A 20,660-nucleotide genomic window follows, 5' to 3' on the forward strand; every position below is an offset into this window, starting at 1 on the left:
ATTTCACAGTTGCCCATTTTCAGGAGAAGAGCTCATTACTTCCCATGATGGTGAAGGCTATGGTTCTCAGTGGGGTTACCTGGATGTGCTGAGATGTCTGGAAGAAGGAAAGAAAGACTTGCATTTATATAGCGCCTTCCATGACCTCAGGCTGTTTCACAGCACTTTACAGCCAATGAAGTATACTTTTGAAGTATAGTCACAGTTAGGGTGTAGGAAACACAGCAGCCAGTTTCTGCACAGTCATCTCCCACAAACAGCAATGTGACCAGATCATCTGGTTTTTTGCTGTTGGTTTAGGGATATTTGCCAGGGCAAATATGCTCGCATTTTCATGTCCCACTTGGTCAGCAATCAGGTGGTCTCTGTGGGAGCATCCGGAAATCCCTCCATCAGTGAGATTTCCTGGCTCTCCAACATGCTTGGAGGGCTACTTGATCTGATCTTTTGCTTCCTTACATGTCATACCTAGTCTCAGCCGTCGCTCACTGGTAACATTCTAGCCACTGTTGTTATGGACAGGTGGGAAATCATCGGGATGATTTCCACTTTTCTTCTCTCAAATGACCGAAGACAGTGTGTTTTTCTTATAATTGTGTTTTAATCCTTGAGCATTTTAATAGTCAATAAACTAGGGCAGCACAGCGGCGCAGTGAGTAGCATCGCAGCCTCACAGCTCCAGCGACCCGGGTTCAATTCTGGGTACTGCTTGTGTGGAGTTTGCAAGTTCTCCCTGTGTCTGCGTGGGTTTCCTCCGGGTGCTCTGGTTTCCTCCCACATGCCAAAGACTTGCAGCATGATAGGTAAATTGGCCATTATAAATTGCCCCGAGTATAGGTCGGTGATAGGGACAGGTGGGGATGTGGTAGGAATATGGAATTAGTGTAGGATTAGTATAAATGGGTGGTTGATGGTCGGCACAGACTCGATGGGCAGAAGGGCCTGTTTCAGTGCTGTATCTCTAAATAAAATAAAAATAAAAAAACAGGCAAATGACAGGTTCTCTCACAGGTTTAAAGAAAAATGTTTATTAAACAATACCTGAAAATATTCACAACTTCACCCACTCACAGGCACACACAAGAAAAGATAGCAATTAAAAGATAGCATGCATTTAAGTCTGATGGTGTTAACAAAGAGTTCGTGGTGAAACCTTGTTTGTTTCCCCAGGAGGAAGGTTGAAAAATGGTGCAGGCCTGATATTCTGGCAGGGTCCTTCTTCTTGCTGGAATGGGTCTCTCTTCCTTCTGGCTTCCTCGCTTTCTGCACAGAAAATGTCTCTTATTAAAAACTCTTTATCAGAGACTTGGTTTCTGTCAGGTGACCCAAGTTTCTCTCTCATTGTGTTTTCATAAATGGCATTTGATGGTTTGGCTATTTTTAGACAATGTGTTTGGATATTGCTCATCTCTATGCCATCTTGATAAGGTGGTGGTTTTCACACCTGTTATCCTGAGTTTGTGTCTGCAATCTCCATGTCTGTGAAGCCATTATTAGCCCAACTTGTTGAAGAGGGGTCGCCATTAACAGTGAATGAGCCATTTACATTTCTAATGCTTTCTTCAACACTTAACTAGACATGATAATTGGTTCAGGGTTCCAGCAGTTACCATGTGTATTTGCCTTACAGGAAAGTCACCTGACCTCTTACTACAAAAGGAGTCCGTTTTGAGTTCAATTCATCAGTTCAATTTATAGTTCATAATTTCTCCTTGTGTGACCATGATACTATGTTAGAAGGCTGAGAGTTCAAGTCCTACAAAATCTTCGCTGACACTTCAGTGCAGGACTAAGGGAGTGCTGCACTGTTGAAGCTGCTGTCTTTTAGATGAGAGATTAAATCAAGGCCCTGTCTTGACCTCTCAGGTGAATGTAAAAGATCCCATAGCTGTGTTTGAAGAAGATTGGGGGACTTCTCCCTGCTGACCTTGCCAATATTTCTTGTGTATTTGTTCATGATCACGTTACTGGTTGTGGGAGCTTGCTGTGCAAAAATTGATTGCAGTGTTTCCTACATTAAACAGTGGCTACACTTCAAAAGTACTCCATTGAGTCTAAAGGGACATGCTGAGGTTGTGAAAGGCAATAAATAAATCCAGTGATGGAAGGTCACAGAGCTGAAGCATTAACTCTATTTTTATCCCCACAGATGCTGCCTGACCTGCTGAGTATTTCTAGCAATTTCTGTTTTCGTCTGTCTTTGCACTTGAAGTGCTGTACCTACAAGGCGATGGACCAAAAGCTGGAAAGTGGGATTAGGCTGGATCACACATTTCTGGCTGGCACAGACATGATGGGCTGAATGGTCTCACTCTGTGCTGTACATTTCTACGATTCAGTGCTTCTAAATTTGGGTAGGGTAAATTGTGTGCTAATGCCCCATAGTCGCTTTGCTCCCATGCCCTGATTCTGGGTTCAGGTTATAGTTACATTACCTGCATTTACACTATAACTGAAGAGTTTTACTTCAAACCAATACTGTAGTTGTAGAGTCATAGAGTTATACAGCACAGAAACAGGCCCTTCGGCCCATCGTATCTGTGCTGGCCATCAAGCACCTAACTATTCTAATCCCATTTTCCAGCACTTGGCCTGTAGCCTTGTATGCTATAGCGTTTCAAATGCTCACTAAATACTTCTTAAATGTTGTGAGGCTTCCTGCCTCTACCACCCCTTCAGGCAGTGCGTTCCAGATTCCAACCACCCTCTGGGTGAAAAAGATTTTCCTCAAATCCCCTCTAAACCTCCTGCACCTTACCTTAAATCTATCCCCCCTGGTTATTGACCCCTCCACTAAGGGAAAAAGTTTCTTCCTATCTATCCTATCAATGCCCCTCATAATCTTGTACACCTCAATCATATCTCCCCTCAGCCTTCTCTGCTCTAAGGAAAACAACCCGAGCCTCCCCAGTTTCTCTTCATAGCTGAAATGCTCCAGCCTAGGCAACATCCTGGTAAATCTCCTCTGCATCCTCTCCAGTGCAATCACATCCTTCCTATAGTGCGGTGGCCAGAACTGTACACAGTACTCCAGCTGTGGCCTAACTAGCATTTTATACAGCTCCATCATAACCTCCCTGCTCTTATATTCTATGCCTCGGCTAATAAAGGCAAGTATGCCATATGCTTTCCTAACCACCTTATCTACCTGTGCTGCTGACTTCAGTGATCTATGGACAAGTACACCAAGGTCCCTCTGTACTTCCTAGGGTCCTACCATCCATTGTATATTCCCTTGCCTTGTTAGTCCTCCCAAAATGCATCACCTCACACTTCTCAGGATTAAATTCCATTTGCCACTGCTCAGCCCATCTTGCCAGCCCATCTATATCATCCCCTGTAATCTGAGGCTTTCCTCCTCACTATTTCCGACACCACCAATTTTCGTGTCATCCGCGATCTTACTAATCAAACCTCCTATATTCATGTCTAAATCATTAATGTACGCTACAAACAGCAAGGGTTCCAGCACCGATCCCTGTGGTACACCACTGATCACAGGCTTCCACTCACATAAACAACCCTCGACCATTACCCTCTGTTTCCTGCCACTAAGCCAATTTTGGATCCAATTTGCCAAATTGCCCTGGATCCCATGGGCTCTTACCTTCTTAACCAATCTTCCATGCGGGACCTTATCAAAAGTAGTCTAAGTAGATCCTTAACCTTGCTTGAGGTGGTTATCTATTCTGAGTCATGTCTGCTATTGTAGCAATATCACTATTCTGCTGTATATAATGTGAACTGGGCATAAGTCAGCACCTTATTCAAATGCAGATAATGTTTATATTCACAATGTGCTATAGCTACCTTGTTTGAAGAAGATTTATTTCACATAATGAATGTACTCAATTGTTGGAGGCACTTTTACAGTAAATTTATGTCCAAATAAGGGAACAGAACTGGTAAGATATGACCCATAAAGTATGCATCTATTAAAAAGCATTAAGGCCACATTCCCTAAGGTGTGTTACCTGACATCATTGAAGCTATTAATAATTTACCTACTCTGCAACATTGTACTACTGCAAAACACTTTCAGAATAGACCCTCTTCGTAACAATGATACTGGATAGCACATATAAAGCACGTTATAGCACGGGGCAGGTTGTGTTCACTGTTTTGCTTATTAGTGAAAGATACATTTGAAATCCGCAGAAGATCAAAGTTAAAGCAAGAGTCCAAATTTAGCCGACTTTGAGCCTATTTGAATAAGGCTACTGAGGGTTCAACCACCCCCCCCACCCCACCCCCGAGCTTTTTAAAAGTGTTCAATGTAGCAGCGCAGTGCATATTCAAGGGCATACACTGCAGAGTTCCATATTTCAGTCGCGCACCGACTCCAAATCAACTCAGGTGTCCACAGGTACCCCACTAGTTTCCTCACCCCAGTAGTTGATTAGGAATGTTCTAAGTGCCCAGCAACACCTGATGATCCTATGAATGGGGGAAATGGAGATGAGGGTAATCCACAGATGGTTCTGCCATCTATGTCATATACTCCTTCATGTTCTTTTGTGACCTGGTGTGAGTCCGAATTTCTGACAGTCCATTGAGAAACATGTAATGGTCTCCTGGTAATCTTGGCGTGGGGGAGGGGCTCCTCACGCACTAGCCTTGAAGTCTCCAGCTTCTACTTCATGAATCCTAAGCCCCCAGTGAAACCAGAAGGCAAAAAAAAACAACAAATGCCCAACGTTAAACAATGCTTGTTCCATCAGAGATCGTGGGACATCTTGCAGCATTTCTGTGAACGGTTCATATAAATTTCTAAGACAGCAGAGAATTCCACAATGATTAGCAATATGAAATAGAGCTTTTCCCGCTAGCAATAAGATCTCAATAACCCACTTCTATCATAATTACATCAATCATGGTTATCAATGATTTTATTCACTCAGAAAATGAGCTGTTTTATTCCACTCTGTATTGATGAGGACATTGGGACTGGTGTCTGGGGCAAAGAAGAACTCAGGCAATGTATGCACGCATTTATTTTGTTAACACAAAAAGGAAAATAACTTGAAGCCAAGTAATATATATTATACACCCATTGTCTTTTTACTACCTGGTACTGTAAAGTACAGAGTATTAGTGATGGCCCACTCTGCTGGCTGTAGAATATAAATCCTATTGGAGAGATACATTTCAAAATTAAGCAGTTACGTCAATGTGCAATTATGAAAAGCACTCAGCTAATTAGCTCTTATGATTTTGCAGGGAAGAGGCCTGATAATGAACAGCACAAATAGGACAAATGTATCTTTTATTACCACTTCCTCAATCCCAATTCTTTCTAACATATCTCTGTTTATTTTTGATCAGATAATGTCACTGATTATCATCAATCCCTCAGTCTTGTCACTTTTCTTAACACAGAAGGTTCATGCATGTGTTCATTCTACTATCACTTCAGGTTAGGAATGCATCAAGGAGACTGCAAAAGACACTTGAAAGGGAGCACTTTCTAACAATTAATTCTGACTATTATTTAGTGTTCACAGTTTATTGATTACCTTGAAACCTCCAAGGTCATAGAGTCATTATGGCACAGAAGAAGACCATTCCGCCCATCCAGCATGGAAACAATTTACAAATAAATGCAGCACTATACAAATAAGCTGGCTGACCTGATGTTTCATCATATACTTGTCTGCCATGTATTCATAGTAGGTCTGCATTTAGTGAACTTTTCATCCCTGTTAGTGAGGGTCGGTTAGCTCAGTTGGCTAGCAGGAACTGCAGAAAGACACCAATATTGTGGGTTCAATCTCCGTACCAGCTGTGGTAGTTCATGGAGGCCTGCCTCCTTGCCTTGCCCCACACTTGAGGAGTGCTGACCTTCAAGCTATACATAACCAACTGTCTCTCTCTAATGGGGAGAGATGGGACTTTGGGACCCTGGCTAGAGCATCCCTGTTAGGCATGACCCAGCCAAATAAAAGCGTGTCCAACTCACAAGCTGAAAGCATTGACATTACAAAGCCTGGTACAACTACTTTCATGATCTCTGAATATACCCCTGGCTCGCTCATTCTAACTAATCAAGTAAATAGAAACAACTACAAAACAGTGAATATAGGGAGGAAAAAAGTTAAGTTAAAAACAAAATACTGCAGATGCTGGAAATCTGAAATAAAAACAGAAAGTGCTGGAAATAATCAGCAGGTCTGGCAGCATCTGTGGAGAGAGAAGCAGAGTTAATGTTTCAGGTCTGTTGCCTCCTCATAGAGACCAACAGCGTCCTCACATTATCCCCCTTCCCAAATTTGATGGCACAGTTCACCATTATTTCATTGTAAAATGTCAGCCTTCAATAGATTCCTATCTTAGGGAACACTGTAACTCAGTGGGAATATACAGGTGTTCCCTTGAGCTGGGATATGTTGAATTTTTACCACTGTAGAGTACAATTCAATCTAAAATGTTAGAAATTTAATTCTATAAAATTGTTCCTGGCCTCCTCCAAATGGCCAATGAGTTCACAAACCTTGCAAAATGAAAACACCGCTTAGCGCCAAAAGGCAACCTGTTTGTTTTTGCTGTGATTTTATTGTAAAGTGCCTGATCTCAAATTTTTCTCTGAGGAGAATCAAGTCATCATGGAGTCAAGCTCTGCTTTTGTCATTGCTTCAGTCTGACAAAATTGAAAGGAACAATAAATGGGTTGCACTGTGCAGTACATATCACTTCACCAGAAGCAGTGGTAAGCACCATCTGCTGGAATTGAAATACATTACATCATCACATTGCTGACAAGGCTAGGATTTTTTTTTAGGGCAATTTTCTCCTCTCCTCTCTTGAAAGCACTGGATCGTGCCAGGATACAAGGGGCTGCCACCAAGTGTCCAATCTTCGTTTTTGAGTCTAAACAATGACTTTTGGTAAGGCCATTAGATCATGTGGACATCACAGCTAACCCTCCAACCCTGTTGTCACCCAATATACATATGCACCTTCCAGTGGGGTGGGGTGGTGGGTGTCACTGGATAGAGATCCAGTGGCTGATTTCTCTTACCCCAGGTTACCTATACCAGTTGTAGCAGACTTAGCAGCAGTCTAGTGGAGATTAGTTAATTCAACACCTCTTCTGAATGTCATATTAAATACACTGCAAAAAGAAGTAAAACCTTTTCTTTGTGCTTAACAGGACTGTATGGATGTACTATTCAGGAAGATGAAAGTCATCTCATCGGCAGATTCGGGATTGTCGTCTACTCCTCTGAATTCAAAGTTACTTCAAAGTCAAATGATCTGAATATTCCATTTTTTGTAGGGCTTACTTTCCAGATTGCTATGTTATTCTCGTTACAAAATATTAGGTGATTCATTTTTTTGTGAAGAAATGAATTTGAATTATCAGGGATAGACTGGATATGACATTACATTTACCAAAAAGAACTGAAGTAATAATTTATTCCATAAGTGCATGTTTCTTCTCAGTAACCTACACTCAAAGTGTATCAATCTTCAATCAACAAACTCAAAACCTAATCAAATCTTTAAGTGCAACCCTTTACTTCAGCTAGCTATGCAGCTCTGGATATGAATTATATTTACAAGCCACGCCTAGTATCTCTGGTTATAAACATAAGATTACAGTAATTTCTCAGTGGCTGAAAATAAAATGCAAATCACTGTTGTAACTTCAGTTTAAAAAAAATCCCCAGCCTTCAATTCACTTGGAGAAATGAATTGAACCATTGCAGCCTGCAATAAACCCAGCATATTTTCTTTCTCATTTATGGTCAACAACAGTTGTAGACCCCAAGGATCTGGACCCTTTTCAGATGCTTGTTGTCGATGTGTTGGTGGATAATGATGCACTAGGCATTAAAATGCATATTAATCTGGTTGCTTGAGGAGAGTTTACAAATGCAGTAACACCCAGTGGATGAAGAACTTCTATAGACAGACTGCCTTAGCACTCACGTAGTTGAAATAGCTAAACAGACAAGACAAACCTCACCACTTCTCTTCGACAGTGTTTCCAGGGATACCTACTGACCTTGAAATTTGACTTCAAAAAAAAAAGATCCCTGTGATTGGCACAGAAGTCCTATTAGTGTTTTCTGCCTGTATATTTGAAACAGCATTCTTTGCCAGTAGCAGCGAGTCTCCAAACTATTACCAAAGTGAAACCTCCACTTTATTCCTCCTCATCCATATTTTATCATTTAATCGTCTCGGCTTACGGTTTAAAAGGTAGTTAGTTTTATTTTGTAAAAGATGGGCAGATCTTTTGTTTTTGTTTTGTTTGGTTAATGGAAGAAAGAGAGGCCGTTGTCCTTGATCTGAGCCTGTTTGGAGAAAGGAAGTCTGAGGGAGGCAGCTCATCAAAACATGTCAATCAGATGTAATTGCTCTCCAGAAGGAACACTATCAGGCATTGGAGAGAGAACTCATACAAAGCACACAGATTCATCACAGCACTTAATCCACTAATGAGCTCAGCTGCTTATTTTCAGACTCTCTGCAGCAGGCGACAATCCTTGCCAAAAAGAGAGAAAAAAGAACAGCACTGTTCGGTGAATGCAACAAAAAAAAAATCCCAGCGCAGGTATGAAAGCCCATAGGTGTTATGTGAGAACTGCAGAAAGCTGTACTGCGATGGCGCATAAATACCCAATTTGACACGACAGGCATAATTCACGGCAACAGAACCAGCATGAGGAGAAAAAAACTTTTACACAGCGATTTGTTGGGATCTGGAATGCATTGCCGAAAGGGTGGTGGAAGCAAATTCAATGGGAACTCTCAAAAGTGGATAAATACTTGAAGGGGAAACATTTTCAAGGATATGAAAGAAGAAGACTTGCATTTATATCGTGTTTTTCACAACCACCGGACATCTCAAAGCACTTTACAAACAATGAAGTACTTTTGAAGTGTAGTCACTGTTATAATGTGATGTTGATTGAGGGATAAATATTGGCCAGGACTGAAGGGATAACTCCCCTGCTCATCTTCAAAATAGTGCCATGGGATCTTTTACACCCACCCAAGCAGGCAGATGACGCCTCGGTTTAACGTCTCATCTGAAAGATGACACCTCTGACAGTGCAGCACTCCCTCAGTACTGGAATGTCAGTGACTTTTGTATTCAAGCCCTGGAGTGAGACTTAAACCCGAAGTATGGGGAAAGGACAGGGGAGTGGGGCTAAATCAAGGAGCTGGCACAGGCACAATGGGCCAAATGGTCTCCTTCTGTGCTGTATCATTCTATCATTCATTCTGAAGTACCATAGGTTTGCCAACTATGGTTAGAAGTAATCCATCACCTGACCTGCTTGTCCCCTTGTCCTCACCATTGGTCACCAAGCACACCCATCCTTGAGGTTCATCTTCCCATGGCAACTAGAAAGTGAAGAGACCCTTCATTATTGATGGGATGATTCTTGACTGTTACTCAAACAGCTTTTCCCCCCAAATACAATATTTAATAACAAATAAGGTTCAAAGAAAATGAAAAAAAAATGCACATTTTTTTGGACAACATCTATGACTTTTGTCCCTGTCCTCTGGAGATTAATCTTTAATATCTAGAGACTCCAGAGGAACCCTAGTGCATTGGCAACGTCCACCAATGTACAGAAACTAATGCACCTTTTCTCTTCTGGTCTAATCCAAGAGATCTTTCAGAATTGGAAGGCAGACAGAAGCAGTTAATATGCCTTGTGCTTCATTTAGTCCAAAACAAAGTCTCGAAATGAGAATGAAAGTGCAGACACAATCTCAAGTAGAAATACACTTAAGAAGATCCTTGTGATTTAAAACAACATCGTTTCTCTTTATGACAACCTCAGCTAATACGTCAGCCTCATTATAGCTCACGTTTTCCAATTCCACACAGACAGTAACGCTTTGACCTCATTACATCTATAGGTTACCTTAGGGAACTTAAAACTATGGGCCTTCGTTGTTTCCCTGAGGATGGTTTACTTGAAATATAGTAAATCCAATTGTTAGACGTAGACTGAATCTTTTTTTACCATGGAGTGTGGTGATGACTCAAAGGTGGTAAGGTAATCATGCTGTTCAGGTTGCAGTTCGTTACTTTGACTGGGAAGGCCCATAGTACTAAGGTTAAACACTCAAGAGTTGGGAGATATGGGTCCTATCCCAGGTCAGGAAGGGCACAATAACATAAACACAATTATTCTTCGGAGAAAAATCATCCACTAATCAGTTGTCGATCAATAGCCTGACAAGGGAAGATAGTTACATCCCTGCTGAAGCTCTCTAGTACTAATAGTCCCTTTCTGTAATTACTTTAGGCTTGTGCAGGTGCATAAAAGGACAGACTGTGTAGTGGACTGGATTGAAGATTAATGAGTTCTGTCTATCTATTTCCCCAGCAGACAGCTGAATATTCCACAGTAATGTTGTGGCCATTCTCACACTCATACCTCATTTGGACCAGTTACGAGCTCTTTTTTCTGTTTTATTGCCATTTGTGGAATATTGGTCTTTCAGGATAACTGTGATTCTCCTGTTATTAAGCTCTGGCCTCTATTAAAACCAAACAATTTATAGCATTGCTTACTGTACCAAGACTTCCTGTGAATATCTACAATTCTTGAAGTATGTGTGAGCAGCATGCAAGTTAAACAAAGCAGCAGAATATTAGAAAGCTATTCTAGTTTATGGCAATATGGAATCATAAGGAAGCCATTCAGCCCATCATACCTGTTCGAGAATATAAGAGAGACAACTCTACTGCTTTAAATCTTGCAGCAATTAATGAACAACTAAGGCTTTGCAATTCTGCTGTTCAAATATTAGCTAAAATGACTATTTTAACAGCTATCAATCAACCTATTTATTTTAAACACATTGTTGCTTCCAGAATAATAGTGAGCCTCAAATATTCAGGTGAAAATTTTACACAGTGACATTTCAAGTCCAATGTTCCAAAGCTTTTGTTTTGAAATGAGAATGAAACTACCTGGCAGGTGCAAATGCTGAACATCTGAAAATGCCCGATCCCACAGTCTCGTCATCTATTCAAGAATAATGCTGGACAGATATACAGTGCGTCAGATTGATGAGAGCCAGCAGGCAGTAGGGGTAGCTCAAGCTAGTTAAGCACCTGACTTCCAACTCCAGAATACAAGGTTGTAAATATGGAGTCCCCAGGCTGCCTGATGTGAGTTCCATGGACTCTCAGGTGCTGGCTAGAAACCAACCGTCTGCAAGTAATATCATTGACTGACTCTGCTTGAACTTTGCCTTCTAGTGGCCAATTGTGAAGCAGTGTTGATGATGGAGTTTGTGAAGCCCAGTGAGAGAATACATTATCTGCAATACACAGAAATGAAAAGTAACAGGATTTCACATGTCCTTACAAATGATCTTCAGATTAGTGGCATTTTTTATTCTATTTATTCATGGGATGTGGGCATCGCTGGCTATGCCAGCATTTATTGCCCATCCCTAATTGCCCTTGAGAAGGTGGTGGTGAGCCGCCTTCTTGAACTGCAGCAATCCATGTCGGGTAGGTACACCCACAGCGCTGTTAGGAAGGGAGTTCCAGGATTTTGACCCAGTGACAGGAACGGCAATATAGTTCCAAGTCAGGATGGTGTGTGGCTTTGAGGGGAACTTGCAGGTAGTGGTGTTCCCATGCATCTGCTGCCCTTGTCCTTCTAGGTGGTAGAGGTCGCGGGTTTGGAAGGTGCTGTCTAAGGAGCCTTGGTGCGTTGCTGCAGTGCATCTTGTAGATGGTACACACTCCATCAGTGGTGGAGGGAGTAAATGTTTGTGGATGGGCTGCCAATCAAGCGAGCTGTTTTGCCCTGGATGGTGTTGAGTTCTTGAGTGTTGTTGGAGCTGCACCCATCCAGGCAAGTGGAGAGTATTCCATCACACTCCTGACTTGACATAAGAATGCGTTTCCTATTAAACAGGATACTCATGAGTGACATCAATAAGAAGATGCTTAACAAAATGAAAGCAGTTATAAGAAAGATAAAGAGTTTAAAATGGATTAGCATCAGGCCAAAACAATCAAGTTTAAGCTTAAACTTGCAGAGCAAGGGCTGCAATGAACTACAGTGAAGTAAGTCTAAAAACAGAGCCGGATAGGTACTGGGTACATTTCCCAGCATGCAAGCTGGCTGCTTCCTAATCTGTGACTAGCAGAACAGAAATCAATTCTGTTATATGAATATGTTGCATTTTAAATTAACTATTATGGATGGAAACCCAGATGGGTTAGTAAAACCCTACTGCGTAGTAGGGAATAGATGCTGCATATGTCTGCAAAAGTATTAAATTCATTTGGGACAATGTATTTCCAGTAACAGACAAATACAATAGCTGTAACTTGATTTTTCAAATGAATGGATTAAAACCATGGCGAGCATGACATCATTGATCTATGTTCATTGGCAATTACTTTTCCAGTTATTTGAGAGGCCACAAAAGAACTGTGCAATATAGAGCTACAGATTTACTGATCTGCATCAATAGTTAGTAGGCAATTACCAGTAACTCTATTTTTAATAGCAAGAGAACATTATAATGTTGCTAGGTTAAGCATTTCAAGGCTTGCTTCAGTTTAAGATATCTGAGCGACAAGATTAAAACATAATTTTGCACTTTTTTTCAAAGAAACGGCACTTTCAATAAGCTATTCATTTACTAATGAGTCAGCTAGATTTTTCATTAGCATGCAATTAGATTTCCAGAATTTTAATCAAGAGACTTTAATTTCAATGGGGAGAAAAGGAATAAAGTAGGCATGAGTGCAGTAATTCAGGATTATGGAAACATTGCAATAACACGAAAAGTAGATTGATTAATAAAATAATCACGGCGATTGTTTTTCACTCATCAATTTTTTTACCAGAAAATCAATCGCTTTACATTTTAATTTCCCAATACATAATGTACATGTATCTTAGTGCCAGCGTGCAAGGCTTGGCAAACAATTCATTTCCACTGATGTTCCACTAGACATGTTGAAATGCATTCGATCAAGGCTAAGAAGAGATAAGGAGCATCATGAATACTCTATAACTATAGTATTTCGAGCAGCACTGCTGAATGAGACTATGTTCTTGTACTTGAAGTTACACTCAGCCTAAGTTCCTTGAGTTCCCTTAATGGAGGCATCAACCATTTAAATGAATGTTCTAATAGCAGAGAGATGAATTTGATGCCATCACTTCAAGAGCTCCTGTGTTAATATTCGTGCAGTCTCCTTTCAAGACCTTCATTGGTAAAATAATAATGTCAGAATAATTTATATGCTATCAGTTGATAATGCATGAAAGTATCAGATTTTAACAAATGAATTGATACACTTCCTTAGTTTAATAAGTAATTTTGTTCTGTGCGAGAAGGTGCAGTTGAGGTAGAGGATCAGCCATGATCTGATTGAATGGTGATTGAATGGCCCCTATTTGTTACAGTGATGTAGGAGATACCAGGAAGCCTGCATTTATTGCCTGCCTCTAGTTGCCCTAAGAAAGTAATGGTAGGCTTTCCTATTGACTATGTGTTAGATCACTTCAGCTACCATTGAGGATCAACCACATAAGTTTCAGTGCTGTATCTCTAAATTAAAAAAAAATATGGGACAGGAATCACACATAAGCCAGACTGGGTAGTAGGGGTGACAGGCTCCCTTCTTTGTAAGGCATTACTGAACCATATGGAGTTTGACAATAGTCCAGTGAGTTTCATTTCCCCCCTGCTGGTAGCCCACAAAGGGCCATATTTAATTGATTTAATTCCACTGAGGGAGTTGAATTCATAACCTCTCAGTTAGTAGGCCAATACCATAACCACATGCCCACAATCAATTACGATATCATACATGATTTTGGAAATACCATGTTAAATGATGATAATCTCACTACTGCCATACCTTAAAGGAGAAAAGAAGTTTCATTTATATAGTGCCTTTCATGACCCAAGGCACCGCAGAACATTTTACATCCAATTAAATACTTTTGAATTGTATTCACTGTTAAAATGCAGCAACCAATCATGGCTGTCGAGGGGTGAGGAAATGTCCAGTCATGATGAATGAGGAGCAGGTTTGATGAAAGAGCTGGACTTTTCCTGCCCGGGATTTGCAAGGCCCTAGAAACAGCAATACGATATATGATCAAATAATTTGTTTTAGCGATGTTGGTTCAGGAAGGAGCAATAAATGTCACCCATGATACGAGGGAATATCCCCTGGTAATCTTCAAATACCATCCTGGGATCTTTTACATCTATCCCAGGAGGCTGTGGAGCCTCAGTTTAGCAACTCATTTGAAAGGCAGCACCTTGATAAGGGGGAGCTCATTCATTGCTGCATTGAAGGGTCAAGTTACATTATGAGCTGAACTCTCTGGAGTGGGACTTGAACCCAGAACCTGCTGAATCAGAGGCAAAAAGGCTCCAACTGAGCCAAGACTGACACCTAAGTCAGTGTTTTGGTTCTCTTTTTTCCTTGATAATCTATTCAACCATAACAAACTTATCCTCTTTTCATTGATCAACTTCAGCTACTTCCATCCTCTCAGCACTGGGGACTATAGAAAATGTTGCTGTATTGGTTTACTATGTCACTACATCTAGCAACAAGAGGATATTATCTGCATGTACCCTCAAAAGTTTTCTCTCTCCAGAAAGATTAGACTTTCTCTTTGATCTATTTATTACTGTTCATTTCAATAGCCTCCCTTACTAACTTAATGCTCAATCCTATTACTCTTAAGTCAGAAGTTCTGCCTGACTTAAGAACAAAAGGGGGGCAATCACTTGGCTGGGCGTGTACTACAAGCCTCCAAACAGTCAGGGAGAGATAGAGGAGCAGATATGTAGGCAAATCTCAGAGAGGTGTAAAATTAATAGGGTAATAATAGTAGGGGATTTCAACTTACCTAATATCAACTGGGATAGTCTTAGTGCAAAAGGTTTAAAGGGGGAGGAATTCTTAAAATGCATACAGGAGAGCTTTTTGAGCCAGTACGTAGTAAGTCCTACAAGAGAAGGGGCAGGGAATGAAGCCAGACAAGTGGTAGAAGTATCAGTGGGGGAGCATTTCGGGGATAGTGACCATAACTCTGTAAGATTTAAGGTAGCTATGGAAAAGGACAAAGACGGGCCAAAAATAAAGGTACTGAATTGGGGGAAGGCCGATTTCAATTTGATAAAACAGGATCTGGCCAAAGTGGACTGGGAGCAGCTACTTGTAGGAAAGTCTACATCAGGCCAGTGGGAGGCATTCAAAGAGCAAATAGTGAGATTTCAGGGCCAACATGTTCCCATTAAGGTCAAGGGTAGGACCATCAAGTCCAGGGAACCCTGGATGTCAAGGGATATAGAGTATTGGATCAGGAAACAAAATGAGGCTCATGGCAGATTCGGAGCACTGAAAACAGTAGAGGCATTAGAGGAGCATAGAAAGTGCAGGGGGGTACTTAAAAAAGTAATTAGGAGAGTGAAGAGGTGTCATGAAAAAACATTGGCGGTCAATACAAAGGAAAATCCTAAGACGTTTTCTAAGTATATTAAGGGCAAGAGGATAACCAGGGAAAGAGTAAGGCCCATTAGGGACCAAAGTGGCAATCTGTGTGTGGAGCCGGAGGACATTGGTGAAGTTTTAAATGATTACTTTTCATCTGTTTTCTGTGGAGAACGACAATGTAGGTGTAGAGATCAGGGAGGGGGATTGCGATATACTTGAACATATTAACATTGAAAGGGAGGAAGTATTAGATGCTTTAGTGGGCTTAAAAGTGGATAAATCCCCAGGCCCAGATGCGATGTGTCCCAGGCTGTTGTGTGAGGCACCACACTATAGGAAGGATGTGATTGCACTGGAGAGGGTGCAGAGGAGATTCACCAGGATGTTGCCTGGGCTGGAGCATTTCAGCTATGAAGAGAGACTGAAAAGGCTAGGGTTGTTTTCCTTAGAACGGAGAAGGATGAGGAGGGACATGATTGAGGTATACAAAATTATGAGGGGCATTGATGGGTTAGATAGGAAGAGACTTTTTCCCTTAGCGGAGGGGTCAATAACCAAGGGGGATAGATTTAGGGTAAGGGGCAGGTGGTTTAGAGGGGAGATGAGGAAAACATTTTTCACCCAGAGGATGCTTGGAATCTGGAACACACTGCCTGAAGTCATGGTAGAGGCAGGAACCCTTACAACATTTAAGAAGCTAAGTAGTTAAGGGTTGTGAAGTATCAGGAAATAAAGCACCTGGGGTTCAGGGTGTTCATAGGACCTGATGGGATGCAGAGGACCATGTAGTTGAAAGTTGATAGATCCATTGGAAGATGGGATACATATGTTTCTTTTTTTTAAAATGGTGGCGCAGCGGTTAGTACCGCAGCCTCACAGCTCCAGTGACCTGGGTTCGATTCTGGGTATTGCCTGTGTGGAGTTTGCAAGTTCTCCCTGTGACCGCATGGGTTTTCACCGGGTGCTCCGGTTTCCTCCCACAGCCAAAGACTTGCAGGTTGATAGGCAAATTGGCTATTGTAAATTGCCCCTAGTATAGGAAGGGGAATTAAGGGAAGGTAGGAACATGAGATTAATGTAGGATTAGTATAAATGGGTGGTTGATGGTCAGCCCAGACTCAGTGGGCCAAAGGGCCTGTTTCAGTGCTGTATCTCTAAATAAATAAATCAAATAAGTATTTAGATGAGCAGTTGAAAAGCCATAGCATACAAAGCTATGGGCCAAATGCTGGAAAATGGGACGAGAATAGTTAGGTGCTTGATGGCCAGCACAGACACAAAGGGCCTGTTTCTGTGCTGTATGATTCTATGACTTCCCTTCTTACTCTCAACCTCCTACTTCACGTGAGGGAGAGAACCTGTGCATATATACGGATTATATATGGATACAGGAAAACAATGGATGGGAAAAGACTCACTGGTCCAACTAGCCCATCCCATATAGATGTGATGTCTTGTGCGTCACAATGCAGGCACTGCCCAGCCTCCTGGATCCATGAATAACCTCCCGAGAGCATTAAAGAATATCTGGAAAATTCCTTTCTGACTCCTTTAGGTGATCAAAACTAGACTGGAGATCACTTTGACCCTGATTTATATTACATGACACCTACCTCTTGTAGAGTGATCTCTGCCCTAGCCAGAAAGAGGTTCAGCTCTCTCTTGAAGGAATATAGCAAACTGGTGTTCACTGCACAAGCCACAGGTCCATTATGCTCTCGGAAGATAAGAATCACATAACAGAACTTAGTTCTACCCTTAATATATCTTGTAATTGTGAACTCTGGTACTTTCTAACCAACTGAGAAATTCAACTATGTAAACACAACCTAGTCCCTTCATTTGTTTATAAACCTCTATCAAATCATCCCTAAGTTTACGCTTGTCGAAAGTGTAGAGGCCCAGCTAGTTGAGCCTATCTGGATAACAAAAGTATTTTTAAACTGGGAATTAATCTTGTAGCTTCCCTCTGAACCCATTCCAAAGCCTTGTGCATCAGCTGAGGGGAGGCAGTGGTCACTGGACTAACAATCCAGAGGCCCAGGCTAATGCTGTGGGGACATGGGGGTTTCATCCTACTATGGCAGCTGGTGGAATTTAGATGCAATTAATAAAAATCTGGAATTTAGGGGTGGGGGGAGGTGGAAGCTAGTTTCAGTAATGGTGATCATAATGTCCTTCAGAGAAGGAAATCTATTGGTTTATGTGTGTCTCCAGACCCAAAGCAATGTGGTTGACTCTTAAATGGCCTGGCAAGCCACTCACTCAGTTGTAGTTAGAGAAACCGCTAGAGAAAAACCTAAAAGGAATGAAACTGGACGGATGACCTGGCAATGACAGATTCATGGAATGTGGGCATCGCTGACCAAGTCAGCATTTATTGCCCATCCCTAATTGCCCCTGAGAAGATGGTGGTGAGCTGTCTTCTTGAACCGCTGCAGTCCATGTGGGGTAGGTACACCCACAGTGCTGTTAGGAAGGGAGTTCCAGGATTTTGACCCAGCGACGGGAACAGCGATATAGTTCCAAGTCACAATGGTGTGTGTCTTGGAGGGGAACTTCCAGGTGGTGGTGTTCCCATGCATTTGCTGCCCTTGTCCTTCTAGGTGGTAGAGGTCGTGGGTTTGGAAGGTGCTGCTTGAGTGGCCTTGGTGCGTTGCTCCAGTGCATCTTGTAGATGGTACACACTGCTGCCATTGTGCCTCGTTGGTACAGGGAGTGAATGTTTGTGGATGGGGTGCCCGTCAAGCGGGTTCCTCTGTCCTGGATGGTGTCGAGCTTCTCGAGTTTTGTTGGAGCTGCACCCATCCAGGCAAGTGGAGAGTATTCCATCACACCCATGACTTGTGCCTTGTAGATGGTGGACAGGCTTTGGGGAGTCAGGAGGTGAGTTACCTGCCGCAGGATTCCTAGCCTCTGACCTGCTCTTGTAGCCACAGTATTTATAAGACTACTTCAGTTCAGCTTCTGGTAAATGATGACCCTCGGGATGTTGTTAGTGGGGGATTCAGCGATCGCAATGCTGTTGAATTTCAAGGAGAGATGGTTTGTTTCTGTCTTCTTGGAGATGGTCATTGCCTGGTACTTGTGTAGCATGAATGTTACTTGTCACTTATCAGCCCAAGCCTGGATATTGTCCAGGTCTTGCTGCATTTCTACATGGACTGCTTCAGTATCAAGAGTAGACTGATGGGGCGGTAATTGGCCGGGTTGGATTTGTCCTGCTTTTTGTGTACAGGACATACCTGGGCAATTTTCCACATTGCTGGGTAGATGCCAGTGTTGTAGCTGTACTGGAACTGAGAGTACACTGAAAGTGTAGTTAGTTTGGGTTAGTTTGGGTTCTGCATGGCCAAAAATCTCCTAAACTCATTACAACTTTTTTCCAAACATGGACCAAAGAGCTGAGCTCAAGAGGTGAGGTGAAAGTAACAGCCCTTGACATCAAGACAGCATTTGACTGAGTGTGGCATCAATGAGTCCTGGTAAAATTGGATTTAATGGGAATTGGGGGGAATCTCTCCACTGGTTGGAGTCATACCTAGCACAAAGAAAGATGGTTGTGGTTGTTGCAGGTCAATCATCTCAGTCCCAGGACATCACTCAGGAGTTCCTCTGGGTAGTGTCTGAGGCCCAACCATCTGCTGCTGCTTTATCAATGACCTTTCCTCCCACATAAGGTCAGACGTGGGGATTTTCGCTGATGATTGCACAATGTTCAGCACTATTTGCCACTCTTCAGAGACTGAAATAGTCCGGTTCCATATGCAGCAAGACATGGACAACATTCAGGCTTGTTCCTAAATATAAATGACCTGGATATTGGAATACAGCGTAAAATTTGAAAATTAGCCAATGATACTAAACTTGGAGTTGTGGTAAACAGTGAGTAAGATACCAATCGACTGCAACAGGACATAGGCTAGCTGAATGGGCAGACAATTGGCAAATGGAATTTAATACAGAGAGGATATGTGGTGATACATTTTGACAGAAGGGTGAGGGGGAGGCAATATAGACTTAATGGCACAGTTCTAAAGAGTGTGCAGGAACAGAGGGGCCTGGGGGTTCATGTGAATAGAACTGTTCCCTTATGACCCACTTTGGGTTCAGACTCCTGCACAGTGCCCTCCTCCTTCTCCCTATTCTCCAGCTCTGTCCTGTCTTCTTGGCTGCTCCCCCTTGTCCTCCAGCCCCCAATGACCACCCATGACTGCAACAAAATTGTTTTTGTAGGCAGACGAAAGCAGACCAACACCAGCGAAAAGCTGTTCACAGAGGGTACAAATCAGTTGTACGAAACAGACAATAATCAACAACAACAAAAAAAATGCCAAGAAGTTAATCAGCAGCCTAAAAGGACAAACCAGCTACTAACCTGTATGGAGTGGAAGAGCCTTTTAAATATCGCTTGCTCAAGGGTCTTTAGTGCCTGTTAGCACCACGAGCTGATGGGTGAGTTTGTCACGTGGAGAGTCAGGCACTGGGGCAGACCCAACGTCACGAAAGGGTCCAACAGAATAATCTCTCTTCTTGGATTTAGACATTGATGGCTAAAAACATACACACACACATAAAAGTATGACTTGAGTGATTGGACTTTGCTTTTACACACCAATCGCCCAGTTGGCCTGTGGTCATGTGTTGCCGGGCAACTCCTGACAGAAAGGCACGTCATTCAGTGAAGTCAGTCATTGCCATTTAGGAGGCCAAGCATGCCCTGTGCTCAGTTGGTTAAGAACAGCTCCCAGCCCACCTGAGGCTGCTGTCAGTCGATGACTGATGTCTGAAGAATTACAGTTAGTAAGAAAATCCAAAGCCTCTGGCAGCCAAATCATTTCCTTCAAGGTGAACAACAACAAAAAAATGATTTCAGATCTACCTTTGTACAGATAGGAAAATCATCTGATTTCCCTCCCCTTCCCCACCCCCCCCCCCCCCCCCCCCCCACCCCCACTGCTATATGTCACTCAGTATCCAAGTTAGGAATAACCTAGTTGGCTCCTGATTCACCAGAAGTGGAAGCTTCTGTCTGTTTGGATAAGGCATTGTATTTAACTACATCCCCATGGGCAGCTTTTGTAAGGGGCATGGGGAATTTTATTTCAATGCCAAGGAGCAGAATCCAGAACAATGTGAATCTCACATAAAATCTCCTGCGATGAGAAAATCACATCAATTCCTGTGG

The 20,660-nt window shown here is 42.2% G+C and overlaps 1 long non-coding RNA gene across 3 annotated transcripts; it reads right to left on the reverse strand.

The window, feature by feature from the left end:
* Window positions 1-1,048: 1,048 nt before the first annotated feature.
* LOC137372675 (uncharacterized) lies at window positions 1,049-20,063 on the reverse strand. Of its 3 annotated transcripts, XR_010975474.1 has the most exons (4): window positions 19,851-20,063; window positions 9,287-9,357; window positions 4,388-4,647; window positions 1,049-1,263 (listed from the first exon to the last, which is right to left on the reverse strand). It is a non-coding gene; the product is annotated as an uncharacterized lncRNA (long non-coding RNA). The 3 variants fall into 3 exon arrangements; XR_010975475.1 differs by lacking the exon at window positions 4,388-4,647; XR_010975473.1 differs by lacking the exon at window positions 1,049-1,263 and having other exon boundaries at window positions 4,259-4,647.
* Between the last annotated feature and the right edge of the window lie 597 nt (window positions 20,064-20,660).

This window comes from Heterodontus francisci, chromosome 8 (genome assembly GCF_036365525.1).
Source record: "Heterodontus francisci isolate sHetFra1 chromosome 8, sHetFra1.hap1, whole genome shotgun sequence".
NCBI lineage: Eukaryota > Metazoa > Chordata > Chondrichthyes > Heterodontiformes > Heterodontidae > Heterodontus > Heterodontus francisci.